General features: G+C 36.8%; 1 long non-coding RNA gene across 2 annotated transcripts in view; it reads right to left on the bottom strand.

The window, feature by feature from the left end:
- LOC306670986 overlaps nt 1-14483 on the bottom strand; it is a 40013-nt gene that overhangs the window by 25069 nt on the left and 461 nt on the right. For both annotated transcript variants that reach the window (XR_013766551.1, XR_013766552.1), the window contains exon 2: nt 6802-6837. This is a non-coding gene — a long non-coding RNA (uncharacterized lncRNA). The remainder of the gene's footprint in view (nt 1-6801; nt 6838-14483) is intronic.

Raw genomic sequence — 14483 nt, 5'->3', positions numbered from 1 at the left:
GTGTGTGTGTGTCTTTTTTTTTTTTTTTTTTTTGCAGTGCTGGGGATTGAATCCAGGGCCTTGTGCTTGCAAGCAAGCAACTGAGATCCCCAGCTTGGAATATATTTTTTAAATTAACAAAACTGTGGGGGATCCAAGATGGAGGTCTAGAGGGAGGCTGCATTCCTTGTCGCTCCGCAATGCCGGATTCAAGCAGAGGATATCTGTTTCTCGGTGAGGCAGTTTTTGCTGCTTAACGATCCCCTGCTCTTTACCCCATTTGTCTGCTGTGATCACCTGCAGTCTGCCAGCATATCGCCGCCTTTTTTGAGAGCAGATTGCTCACTGTCAGGCGTCTATCATCCGCCGTTTGCCTGCCTCTCGCCTGTCCATCGCCTTCCTTACCCCTATCCATCACCCAACGCTCGAGGTTCACCTCCCGATCGTCCAACAGCTGCCAGCAGACTGACCGCGGACCACCAGTGGAGAACAAGCTGCCTGCTGCTGCATGGAAGTTCACTGTTGCAGTACCTGCAGGTTTGATTACACGTGGCTGCCAACATTTTGAGACAACAGCCAGGCCCTGTAGGACCCCTGGCCAGACGGACTGAGTCCTGTCTCCAGGATCCCTCAGCCCAACCGATCACTCCCTGCCTCTGGGGCCCTCACATCAACTGACTGCTCCCTGCCACCAGGACCCCCAGACCAACTGACTGCACCCTATCACCAGGACCCCCAGACCGACGGATTGCACCCGGCCTCCAGGATCCCACAACCACACCAAACACACCGGACCTCCAGGACCCCTGCCGGACTAACTGCATCCTATCTCCAGGACCTCCAGCTGACCACGTCCACCCCTGAGCTGCAGCTCCCCATTTGCCAACACATTTGGAAGCCAGAACAGCCATCTTGGACAATCCTGGAAGCCGTAGCTCCGATCTTTGGGTGGGGCAAACCCATCCTGAGATGCCTGCTGGAGGCTTGAAGCTCATTATCAGGAACCTCTCATACATCAGGCTACTGAACACTGGGAGGTTTCATTACAATATGACTATTATACAGTAGATTTTCTTTTTTCTCCTTTTTTAAAAAAATTTTTTTAAGTTTTTATTTCTTTATGTTTCTTGCTTTCTTTTCCTTCTGTTTACCTGTTCCCTCAGAGTCACGTTCTCCTTATTTACATGATGTTATTGTCCCCATAGGGGCTATTTGGTCTAGGATTGCATAGTGTCTGGTTTGGGCACTGCTAATATTGATCTCCCCTTAAAGAAAGGGTTTTGGAAACCTATAGGGCCACTATAAGCCTATAGAGGGAAATCTGCAATACCCGCAGATCTGCAGCGCTAGAGGGGAAGATACATGAACAACATGAAAAAACAAGGGAAGAAAATGATCCAAACAAATCTAGATTCTATAGTAATAAAATCCAATGACAGTATGTTAGAAGAAATGTCAGAAAAGGACTTCAGATTATACATGATTAAGATGATTCACGAAGCAAAGGATGAGATAAGAGAGCAATTGCAGGCAATGAATGATAATACCAATAAGCTGAAAGAGCACCTGCAGGAAGCAAAAGATCATTTCAACAAAGAGATAGAGATTCACAAAAAAAAAAAAAAAAAAAAAAAAAAAAAAAAAAAAAAAAAAAAAAAAAAAAAAAAACGGAAATCCTTGAAATGAAGGAGAAAATAAACCAAATAAAAACCTCAATGGAAAGCATCACCAACAGACTAGACCACTTGGAAGACAGAACCTCAGACAATGAAGACAAAATATTTAATCTTGAAAATAAAGTCGCCCAAACAGAGAAGATGGTAAGAAATCATGAACAGAATCTCCAAGAACTATGGGACATCATGAAAAGACCAAATTTAAGAATTATTGGGATTGAGGAAGGCACAGAGATACAAACCAAAGGAATGAACAACCTAGTCAATGAAATAATATCAGAAAATTTCCCAAACCTGAAGAATGAAATGGAAAATCAAATACAAGAGGCTTACAGAACACCAAATGCACAGAATCACAACAGATCCACACCAAGGCACATTATAATGAAAATGCCTAAGATTCAAAATAAAGATAGGATTTTGAAGGCCACGAGAGAAAAGCATCAGATTACAGTTAGGGGGAGACCAATACGAATAGTAGCAGACTTCTCAACCCAGACTCTAAAAGCTAGAAGGGCCTGGACCAACATATTTCAAGCTCTGAAAGAACATGGTTGCCAACCAAGAATCCTATACCCAGCAAAACTAACCTTCAGATTTGAAGATGAAATAAAATCTTTCCATGATAAACAAAAGTTAAAAGAATTTACAAATAGAAAGCCTGCACTACAGAATGTTCTCAACAAAATATTCCATGAGGAGGAAATGAAAAACAACAATGGAGATCAGCAAAGGGAGGAACTACCTTAGAGAAAAACCACTCAAAGGAGAAACCAAGCCAACTTAAAACCAAAAATAAGCCAAATGACTGGGAATACAAATCATATCTCAATAATAACCCTGAACGTTAATGGCCTAAACTCATCAATCAAAAGACATAGACTGGCAGAATGGATTAAAAAGAAAGACCCAACAATATGCTGCCTGCAAGAGACTCATCTCATAGAAAAAGACATCCACAGACTAAATGTGAAAGGATGGGAAAAAACCTATCACGCACATGGACCCAGTAAAAAAGTGGGGGTTTCCATCCTTATATCAGATAAAGTGGGCTTCAAGCCAAAGTTAGTCAGAAGGGATAAAGAAGGACATTTCATACTGCTTAAGGGAACCATAAATCAGGAAGACAAAACAATAGTAAATATTTATGCCCCAAACAATGGTGCATCACTGTACATCAAACAAATCCTTCTCAATTTCAAGAATCACATAGACCACAACACAATAATTCTGGGCGACTTTAACGCACCGCTGTCACCACTTGATAGATCTTCCAAACAAAATCCAACCAAAGAAACCATAGAACTCAATAACACAATCAATATCCTAGACTTAATAGACATATATAGAATATTCCATCCATCAACGAGTGAATACACTTTCTTCTCAGCAGCACATGGAACCTTCTCAAAAATAGACCATATGTTATGCCACAAAGCAGTCCTTAGGAAATGCAAAAAATAGAGATACTGCCTTGTGTTCTATCAGATCATAATGGACTGAGAGTAGAAATCAATGACATAGTAAAAAAAGGAAATTACTCCAAGACTTGGAGACTAAATAATATGCTATTGAATGAAACGTGGATAACAAAAAACATCAGGGAGGAGATTAAAAAATTCTTAGAAGTCAATAAGAATGATGATACAACATATCAAAATCTCTGGGACACTATGAAAGCGGTACTAAGAGGAAAATTCATTGCATGGAGCGCATTCCAGAAAAAGAATGAAAAGTCAACAATTAAATGACCTAACATTACAGCTCAAAGCCCTAGAAAAAGAAGAACAGAATAACAGCAAAAGTAGTAGAAGACAGGAAATAATTAAAATCAGAGCTGAAATCAATGAAATTGAAACAAAAGAAACTATTCAAAAAATTGACAAAACAAAAAGTTGGTTCTTTGAGAAAGTAAACAAAATAGATAAACCCTTAGCCACACTAACAAAGAGAAGGAGAGAGAAGACTCAAATTACTAAAATACATGATGCAAAAGGAAATATCACAACAGACACCACTGAGATACAGAACATAATGAGAAGTTACTTTGAAAATCTGTATTCCAACAAAACAGAATCTACTGAAAACATTGACAAATTTCTAGAGACATATGCTCCTCCCAAACTGAACCAGGAGGACATACACGATTTAAACAGATCAATATCAAGCAACGAAATAGAAGAAGCCATTAAAAATCTACCATCCAAGAAAAGCCCAGGACCAGATGGATTCTCAGCCGAGTTCTACAAGACCTTCAAAGAAGAACTCATTCCAATACTTCTCAAAGTATTCCAGGAAATAGAAAAGGAGGGTACCCTATCGAACTCATTCTATGAAGCTAATATCACTCTCATACCCAAACCAGGAAAAGACACATCAAGGAAAGAAAATTTTAGACCAATATCCTTGATGAATATAGATGCTATGATCCTTAACAAAATATTGGCAAACCGTATCCAAAAACATATTAAGAAAATTGTGCACCACGATCAAGTGGGGTTCATTCCTGGAATGCAAGGATGATTTAACATCCGTAAATCAATAAACGTAATCCATCATGTCAATAGACTTAAGGATAAGAATCATATGGTTATTTCAATTGACGCAGAAAAAGCATTTGACAATATACAACACCCCTTCATGCTGAAAACACTAGAAAAAATAGGGATAGTAGGAACATACCTGAACATTGTAAAGGCTATTTATGCCAAGCCCATGGCCAACATCATTCTTAATGGAGAAAAACTGAAACCATTCCCTTTAAAAACAGGAACAAGACAGGAATGTCCTCTTTCCCCACTTCTATTCAACATTGTCCTCGAAACTCTAGCCAGAGCAATTAGGCAGACTAAAGAAATTAAAGGGATACGAATAGGAAAAGAGGAACTTAAGCTGTCACTATTTGCGGATGACAAAAACCTCCTCCAGAAAACTTCTAGACCTCATCAATGAATTCAGCAAAATAGCAGGCTATAAAATCAACATGCATATATCTACAGCATTTTTATACGCAAGCGATGAAACAGCTGAAAGAGAAATGAGGAAAACAACTCCATTTGCAATAGTCTCAAAAAATAAAATAAAATACTTGGGTATCAATCTAACCAAAGAGGTAAAAGATCTCTACAATGAAAACTACAAAACACTGAAGAAAGAAATTAAGGAAGACCTTAGAAGATGGAAAGATCTCCCATGTTCTTGGATAGGCAAAATTAATATTGTCAAAATGGCCATACTACCAAAAGTGCTATACAGATTCAATGCAATTCCAATTAAAATCCCAATGACGTACCTCACAGGAATAGAGCAAGCAATCATGAAATTCATCTAGAAGAATAAGAAACCCAGAATAGCTAAAGCAATCCTTAGCAGGAAGAATGAAACAGGGGGTATCGCAATACCAGAACTTCAACTATACTACAAAGCAATAGTAACAAAAACAGCATGGTATTGGCACCAAAATAGACAGGTAGATCAATGGTACAGAATAGAGGACACAGACACAAACCCAAATAAATACAATTTTCTAATACTAGACAAAGGTGCCAAAAATATGCAATGGAGAAAAGATAGCTCTTCAACAAATGGTGCTGGGAAAACTGGAAATCCATATGCAACGGAATGAAATTAAACCCCTATCTCTCACCCTGCACAAAACTCAACTCACAATGGATCAAGGACCTTGAAATCAGACCAGAGACCCTGCATCTTATAGAAGAAAAAGTAGGTCCAAATCTTCACCTTGTTGGCTTAGGATCAGACTTCCTTAACAGGACTCCCATAGCACAAGAAATAAAAGCAAGAATCAATAACTGGGATGGATTCAAACTAAATAGCTTTCTCTCAGCAAAGGAAACTATCAGCAATGCGAAGAGAGAGCCTACAGAGTGGGAGAATATCTTTGCCACTCATACTTCAGATAGAGCACTAATTTCCTAATATATAAAGAACTCAAAAAACTCTACACCAAGAATACAAATAACCCAATCAACAAATGGGCTAAGGAAATGAACAGACACTTCACAGAAGAAGATGTTCAAGCAATCAACAGACATATGAAAAAATGATCAACATCTTTAGTAATAAGAGAAATGCAAATCAAAACTACACTAAGATTCCATCTCACCCTAATTAGAATGGCAATTATCAAGAACACAAGCAACAATAGGTGTTGGAGAGGATGTGGGGAAAAAGGTACACTCATACATTGCTGGTGGGACTGCAAATTAGTGCAGCCACTCTGGAAAGCAGTGTGGAGATTCCTTTGAAAACTTGGAATGGACCTACCATTTGACCCAGCTATCCCACTCCTTGGCCTATACCCAAAGGACTTAAAATCAGCACACTACGGAGATACAGCCACATCAATGTTCATAGCGGCTCAATTCACAATAGCCAGACTATGGAACCAACCTAGATGCCCTTCAATTGATGAATGGATAAAGAAACTGTGGTATATATATACAATGGAATATTATTCAGCTATAAAGAATAATAAAATTATGGCATTTGCAGGCAAATGGATGAAATTGGAGAATATCATGTTAAGTGAGATAAGCCAATCTCAAAAATCCAAAAGAGGAATGATCTCACTAATAAGCGGATGATGACTCTTAATGGGGGGTGGGAGTGGGACAAGAACGGAGGAAGGAGGGACTGTATAGAGGGAAAAGAGAGGTGGGAGGGGTGGGGGGGGAAGGAAAAAAATAATGGAATGAATCAAACATCATTACTCTATGTAAATTTATGAATATGCAAATGGTATGCTGTTACTCCATGTACAAACAGAAACAACATGTATCCCATTTGTTTACGATAAAAATAAATTTAAAAAATAAATAAATTATCAAAACTAATAACAAAATTTCAGCCTTAGATATCAAAATATACTATAAAATTACATTAATAGAACAAACAAAATAGAAGTTCAGAAACAGGTTCAACTATAAAAGGAAACTTAGTATGTGATAAAGATATATGTCAGGGCCAGGCATGGTAGCACACACCTGTAATCCCAACAACTTGAGAGGCTGAGGCAGAAGGATTGCAAGTTTGAGGTCAGTCTCAGAAACTTAGTGTGAGATCCTGTTTCAAAACGAAAAGGGATGATTAGCTGGAGATGTAGCTCAATGGTTAGAACACTTACCTAGCATGAGCAAGGCTCTAGATTTGACCTCCAGCACTGCAAAATAAATAAATAAATAAATACATAAATAAATAAAATTAAAAGGGCTGGGGATGTAACTCAATGGTAGAACCCCCCTGGGTTCAATACCTAATACAACAAGAAGGAGGAGGAGGAAGAGGAGGAGATGATAAGGGTATTGAAATTATTTTAAATTAGATACCATGGAAGATATTGATTGTGAACAACTATTCCCAACCTCTTTTGCCTTTCCTATCATAGGTAACTTCTATACTGTGTGTGTGTTTGTGTGTGTGTGTGTTTTCCTAGGGATTGAAAACAGGTCCTTACAACGCTAGGCAAGTGCTCTACCACTGAGCTGCATTCCCAGTCCTTTCTATTTTGAGACAGGGTCTTGTTAAACTGCCCAGGCTGGCCTTGAACTTGCAACATTCCCTCCTCAACTTCGAAAGTATGTGTGCCACCATGCCTGGCTCTATTCTTAATTTTGTGGTAAGAATTCTATCACTTTTCATTGCTTAATTTTTAGCTACATATGTGCTTATCCATAAATATTATATGGTACAGTTTTGCTTGACATTAAATATTTACAAATTGCACTGTATGTTTTTTCTGAGTTCTTTCAGTTTTTGTAGTTTAAACCATGTGGATGTGTATAGCTGTAGCTCACTCATTTCCACTGTATATAACATCCTATCATATGAATATACCACAACTAGTAGTCTACTATTGATGGACATTTGGATTATTTCCAGTTTTTGCTAATACAAACACTGACTACAAACATTACCACCCACGTCTTTAGGGCATATGTCTAGACATATGTAAAATTGCTGAGATATTTGGCATATACTGAAATATTCACATATTCAACTTTGCAAGTAATATCAAACTATTTTATGAAATAGTCATTCCAAATTATGCTCCAACAGCAGTGGATGCATGTTTGTTAAGTTTGCAACCATGCCAATCCTCAATGTTGCCAGATTTAAATTTTTACAATTTTGTTAGTATGAAATGGTATCTTATTATTTATTTGCATTTTTCCTGATAATTATAGTAAATAATTTCTCATATGATTATGAGTCGTTTCTGCTTTTTAGTAAATTCCTATTCATTTCCTCTGCCTACTATATATATATATATATATATACATATATATGTATGTGTATATATATTTTAATTTTTTATTTGTTCTTTTTAGTTATACATGACATTAGAATATATTTTGGGGCTGGGGAAATAGCTCAATTGGTACAGCGCTTACCTCTCAAGAACGAGACCCTGGGTTCAATCTCCAGTACCACCAAAAAAGAAATAAAAAAGAATGTATTTTGACATATTATAATACATGCAGTATAACTTCCATTTTTGTGGTTGAACATGATGTGGAATTAGTTACACTGGTCATGTATTCATAGGAGAACATAGGCAAGCTATGTTCAATTAATTCTACTGTCTTTTTAAAAAAATTTTTTTAGTTGTAGGTGGACACAATGCCTTTATTTTATTTATTTATTTATTTTTGATATGGTGCTGAATATCAAACCCAGAGCGTCACATGTGCTAAGCAAGCTCTCTGCCACTGAGCTACAATTCCAGCTCCATGTGTGTTTGTGTGTGTGCATGTGTGTGTTTGGGGCTTTTTTTTTTTTTTTTTTTTTTTTTTTTTTACTGGGGATTGAACCCAGGGGCACTCTATCACTGAGTTCCTGAGTTACATACATCCTCAGTCCTTTTTATTTAATTTTTGAGCCAGGATCTTACCATATTGCCAGAGCCTACTAAGTAGTTAGAATTACAACACACCCAGCTCTTCTGCCCACTTTATTTTTATTTTTTGGCACTGGGGATTGAATCCAGGGGTGCTTTACTACTGAGCTATATCCTCAACCCTCTGAATTTTTTATTTTGAGACAGGGTCTTGCTAAATTGCTGGGATTGGTCTCGAACTTGCAATCCTCCTGCTTTAGCCTCTCAAGTTACTAGGATTATAGGCATGCCCACTTCTTTATTTGATTATCTTTTACTTTTTTATTTGTAGGAGGTGTTAATAAATTCTAGATAACAACCCTTCATCGGCTATATGCCTTAAAAATGTCTTTTACTAGCCAAGTCATGCCTGTAATCCCAGTTACTTGGGAAGTTGAGCTAGGAGGATCACAAGTTTGTGGTCAGCAGGGCACCATAGTGAGATCCAGTCTCAGAAACAGATAAACAAACATCTTTTCCCAAATTGTAACTTGTCTTGTATTCTTCTTATAGGGGTTTTTTAAAATAAATTTAAGTTTTTCATATTAATGTCTCTGAAGTTATCAATATTTTCCTTTGTGGTTTGTGCCTTTGTGTTCAATTATTAAATTTATTTTTCCCACCCCTCCCATCCCTTTTCTTCTACACCATCCAAAGTTCCTTCATTCTTCTCTTCCCCCCTGCCACCTCCACCCCCGTTATGTATCGTCATCCACTTATCAGAGAAAACATTCGGCCTTTGGTTTTTTGAGCTTGGCCTATTTTACTGAGCATACTATTTTCCAACTTCATCCATTTACCAGTAAATGCCATAATTTTATTCTTCTTTATGGCTGAATAATATTCCATTGTGTTTATATACCACAGTTTCTTTATCCATTTGTCAATTGAAGGGCATCTAGGTTGGTTCCACAATCTAGCTATTGTGAATTCAGCTGCTGTGAACATTGATGTGGCTGCATTACTGTACTATGCTGATTTTAAGTCCTTTGGGTATAAACCCAGGGGTGGGATAGCTGGGTCTAATGGTGGGTCCATTCTAAGCTTTCTGAGGAATCTCCATACTGCTTTCCTGAGTGGCTGTACCAATTTGCAACTCCACCAGCAATGCATGAGTGTGCCTTTTTCCCCACATCCATGCCAACACTTATTATTGCTTGGCTCTTGATAATAGCCATTATAATTGGAGTTAGATGAAATCTTAGGGTGGTTTTTAATATGCATTTCTCTAATTATCAGGGATGATAAGCACTTTTTCATATATTTGTTGATCACCTGTGTATCTTCTTCTGTGAAGTGTCTGCCCATTTTCTTAGCCCATTTATCGATTGGGTTCTTTGTATTTTGGGTATAAAGTTCTTTACAAACTTTCGAGATGAGTGTTCTGTCTGAAGCATGTGAGGAAAAGATTTTCTCCCACTCTGTAGGCTCTCTTCAGTATTGATTGTTTCCTGTGCTGAGAAAAAAATTTTTCATTTGAATCTATCCCATTTATTGATTCTTGCTTTTATTTCTTGCACTATGTGGATCTTGTTAAAGAAGTCTGGTCCTAAGTCAATGTGATGGAGATTCAGGCCTACTTTTTCTTCTATTTGGTGAAGGGTCTCAGGTCTAATTCCTAGATCCTTGATCCATTTTGAGTTGAGTTTTGTACAGGGTGAGGATAAGGGTTTAGTTTCATTTTACTGTATATGGATTTCCAGTTTTCCCAGCACCATTTGTTGAAGAGGCTATCTTTTCTCCATTGTAAGTTTTTGGCACCCTTGTCTAGTATGAGATAACTGTACTTATGTGGTTATGTCTCCATGTCTTCTATCCTGTACCATTGATTTACCTGTCTATTTTGGTACCAATACCATGCCGTTTTTGTTACTATTGCCCTATAGTAGAGTTTAAGGTCTGGTATTATGATACTTCCTGCATCACTCTTCCTGCCCAGGATTGCTTTGGCTATTCTGGGTCTTTTGTTCTTCCAGATGAATTTCATGATTGCCTTTTCTGTTTCTATAATAAATGTCATAGGGATTTTAATTAGAATTGAGTTAAATCTATATAGCACCTTTGGAACTATGGCCATTTTGATAATATTAATTAATTTATGGGAGATCTTTCCATCTTCTAAGGTCTTCCTCAATTCTTTGTTCAATGTTTTGTAGTTTTCATTGTAGAGATCTTTCACCTCTTTGGTTAGATTGATTCCAAGTATTTTATTTTTTTTGAGGCTATTGCAAATGGAGTTGTTTTCCTCATTTCCCTTTCAGATGTTTCATCACTTATGTATAAAATACTTTAGATTTATGCGTGTTGATTTTATAGCCTGCTATTTTGCTGAATTCATTGATGAGGTCTAGAAGTTTTCTGGAGGAGTTTTTTGGATCTTCTAAATAGAAAATCATGTCATCAGCAAATAGTGACAGCTTAAGTTCCTCTTTTCCTATTCATATTCCTTTAGTCTGTCTAATTGCTCTGGCTAGTATTTTGAGTATGATATTGAATAGAAGTGGTGAGAGAGGGCATCCCTGTCTTGTTCCAGTTTTTTGTTTTTTTTTTTTTGCGGTGCTGGGGATTCAACCCAGGGCTTTGTGCTTTCAAGGCAGGCACTCTACCAACTGAGCTATATCCCCAGCCCCTTGTTCCAGTTTTTAAAGGGAATGCTTTCAGTTTTTCTCCATTAAGAATGATGTTGGCCGTGGGCTTAGCATAAATAGCCTTTACAATGTTCAGATATGTTCCTACTATCCCTATTTTTTCTAGCGTTTTGAGGTGTTGTATTTTCTAATGTTTTGAGGTGTTGTATGAAGGGGTGTTGTATTTTGTCAAATGCTTTTTCTGCGTCAATTGAAATAACCATATGATTTTTATTCTTAAGTCTATTGACATGATGGATTATGTTTATTGATTTACGGATGCTAAATCATCCTTGCATTCCAGGGATAAACCCCACTTGTTCATGGTGCACAATTTTCTTAATATGTTTTTGGATACAGTTTGCCAGTATTTTGTAAAGGATTTTTGCATCTATATTCATCAAGGATTTTGGTCTAAAATTTTCTTGATGTGTCTTTGCCTGGTTTGGGTATGAGGGTGATATTAGCTTCATAGAATGAGTTTGTAAGGGTTCTCTCCTTTTCTATTTCCTGGAATATTTTGAGGAGTATTGGAATGAGTTCTTCTTTAAAGGTCTTGTAGAGCTCAGCTGAGAATCCATCTGGTCCTGGGCTTTTCTTGTTTGGTAGGCTTTTGATGGCTTCTTCTATTTCATTGCTTGAAACTGACCTGTTTAAATTGTGTATGTCCTCCTGGTTCAGTTTGGGAGGAGCATATGTCTCTAGAAATTTGTCAATGTCTTCTATATTTTCTATTTTGTTGGAATACAGATTTTCAAAGTAACTTCTCATTATGTTATGTATCTCAGTGGTGTCTGTCATGATATTTCCATTTTCATCACGAATTTTAGTAATTCGAGTTTTCTCTCTCCTCTTTGTTAGTGTGGCTATGGGTTTATCTATTTTGTTTACTTTTCAAAGAACCAACTTTTTGTTTTGTCAATTTTTTAAATTGTTTCTTTTGTTTCAATTTCATTGATTCAGATCTGATTTTAATTATTTCCTGTCTTCTAATACTTTTAGTGTTGTTCTGTTCTTTTTCTAGGGCTTTGAGCTGTAATATTAGGTCATTAATTGTTGACTTTTTATTCTTTTTCTTGAATGCGCTCCATGCAATGAATTTTTCCTCTTAGTACTGCTTTCATAGTGTCCCAGAGATTTTGATATGTTGTATCATCATTCTCATTGACCTCTAGAACTTTTTTATCTCCCTCCCTGATGTTTTCTGTTATCCATGCTTCATTCAATAGCATATTATTTAGTCTCCAGGTGTTGGAGAGTAATTTCTGTTTTTTATTTTGTCATTGATTTCTACTCTCATTCCATTATGATCTGATAGAACACAAGTAAGTATCATTATTTTTTTGCATTTCCTAAGGGCTGCTTTGTGACATAACATATGGTCTATTTTTGCGAAGGATCCGTGCTGCTGAGAAGAAAGTTATTCACTCGTTGATGGATGGAATATTCTATATATGTCTGTTAAGTCTAAGTTATTGATTGTGTTATTGAGTTCTATGGTTTCTTTGTTTAGTTTTTGTTTGGTAGATCTATTCAATGTTGACAGCGGTATGTTAAATCCACCCAGAATTACTGTGTTGTGGCTATTTGATTCCTGGAATTGAGAAGAATTGGTTGATGTACATGGATTGCACCATGTTTGGGCATAAATATTTACTGCTGTTATGTCTTCCTGATGTATGGTTCCCTTAAGCCATATGAAATGTCCTTCTTTATCTCTTCCTGACTAACTTTGGCTTTTTAGTCCACTTTGTCTGGTACTAAGGATGGAAAACCCCACTTTTTACTGAGTCCATGTGCATGGTAGGATTTTTTTCCCATCCTTTCACCTTTGGTCTGTGGATGTCTTTTTTGTATGAGATGACTCTCTTGCAGGCAGCACATTGTTGGGTCTTTCTTTTTAATCCATTTCTGCCAGTCTATGTCTTTTGATTGATGAATTTAGGCTATTAATGTTCAGGGTTATTATTGAGATACAATTTGTATTCCCAGGGATTTTAGCTTATTTTTGGTTTTTAACTTAAATTGTTTCTCCTTGGTTTGACTTTTCCTTAAGAATAGTTCCTCCCTTTACTGACCTACATTGTTGATTTTCATTTCCTCCTCATGAAATATTTTGCTGAGAATACTCTGTAATACAGGCTTTCTATTTGTAAATTCTTTTAAATTTTTTTATCATGGAAGGATTTTATTTCATCTTCAAATCTGAAGGTTAGTTTTGCTGGGTATAGGATTCTTGGTTGGCAACCACGTTCTTTCAGAGCTTGAAATATGTCGTTCCAGGCCCTTCTAGCTTTTAGAGTCTGGGCTGAGAAATCTGCTGATATCCGTATTGGTTTCCCCCTATAAGTAATCTGATGCTTTTCTCTCGCAGCCTTCAAAATTCTATCTTTATTTTGTATGTTAGACATTTTCATTATAATGTGCTTTGGTGTGGATCTGTTGTGATTTTGTGCATTTGGTGTTCTGTAAGCCTCTTCTCTATGATTTTCCATTTCATTCTTCAGGCTTGGGAAATTTTCTGATATTATTTCATTGACTAGGTTATTCATTCCTTTGGTTTGTATCTCCATGCCTTCCACAATCCTGATAATTCTTAAATTTGGTCTTTTCCATGATGTCCCATAGTTCTGGAGGTTTCATTCATGTTTTTGTACCATCTTCTCTGTTTGGTTAACTTTATCTTCAAGATTAAATATTTTATCTTCATTGTCTGAGGTTTTGTCTCCCATGATCTAGTCTGTTTTGCGATTCTTTCCTTGAGCTTTCTATTTGATTTATGTTTCCTTCATTTCAAGGATTTGTTTGGTTTTTTGTTTGTTTTTTAGAATCTCTATCTGTTGGTTGAATGATCTTTGCTTCCTGCAGTTGCTCTTTCAACTGATCAGTGGAGTGATCATTCATTGCTTTTGTTTGCTCTTATCTCATCCTTTGATTCACAAATCATTTTAATTATGTATATTCTGAAATCCTTTTCTGACATTTCTTCGATCATGCTGTCACTGGATTCTATTAATATGGAATCTAGGTTTGTTTGAATCATTTCCCTCCCTTGTTTTTTCATGTTGTTCACATATCTTTCCTTCTAGCAGTGCAGATCTGGAATATTGTAATTTCCCCCATATAGGCTTATAGTGACTTTATGGGTTTCCAAAACCTTTTCTTTAAGGGGGAGATCAATATTAGCAGTGCCCAGTTCAGACAATATGCAACCCTAGACCAAATAGCCCCTATGAAGACATTAACAATATCATCATAATAAACAGAATGAGTTCAATTATTATTATAACAAATAGATTTGCA

The sequence above is a fragment of the Sciurus vulgaris genome (assembly GCF_902686455.1).
Source record: "Sciurus vulgaris genome assembly, chromosome: 1".
NCBI lineage: Eukaryota > Metazoa > Chordata > Mammalia > Rodentia > Sciuridae > Sciurus > Sciurus vulgaris.
The sequence above is the reverse complement of the archived record's forward strand: the minus strand, read 5'-3'. Positions and strand labels throughout refer to the sequence as shown.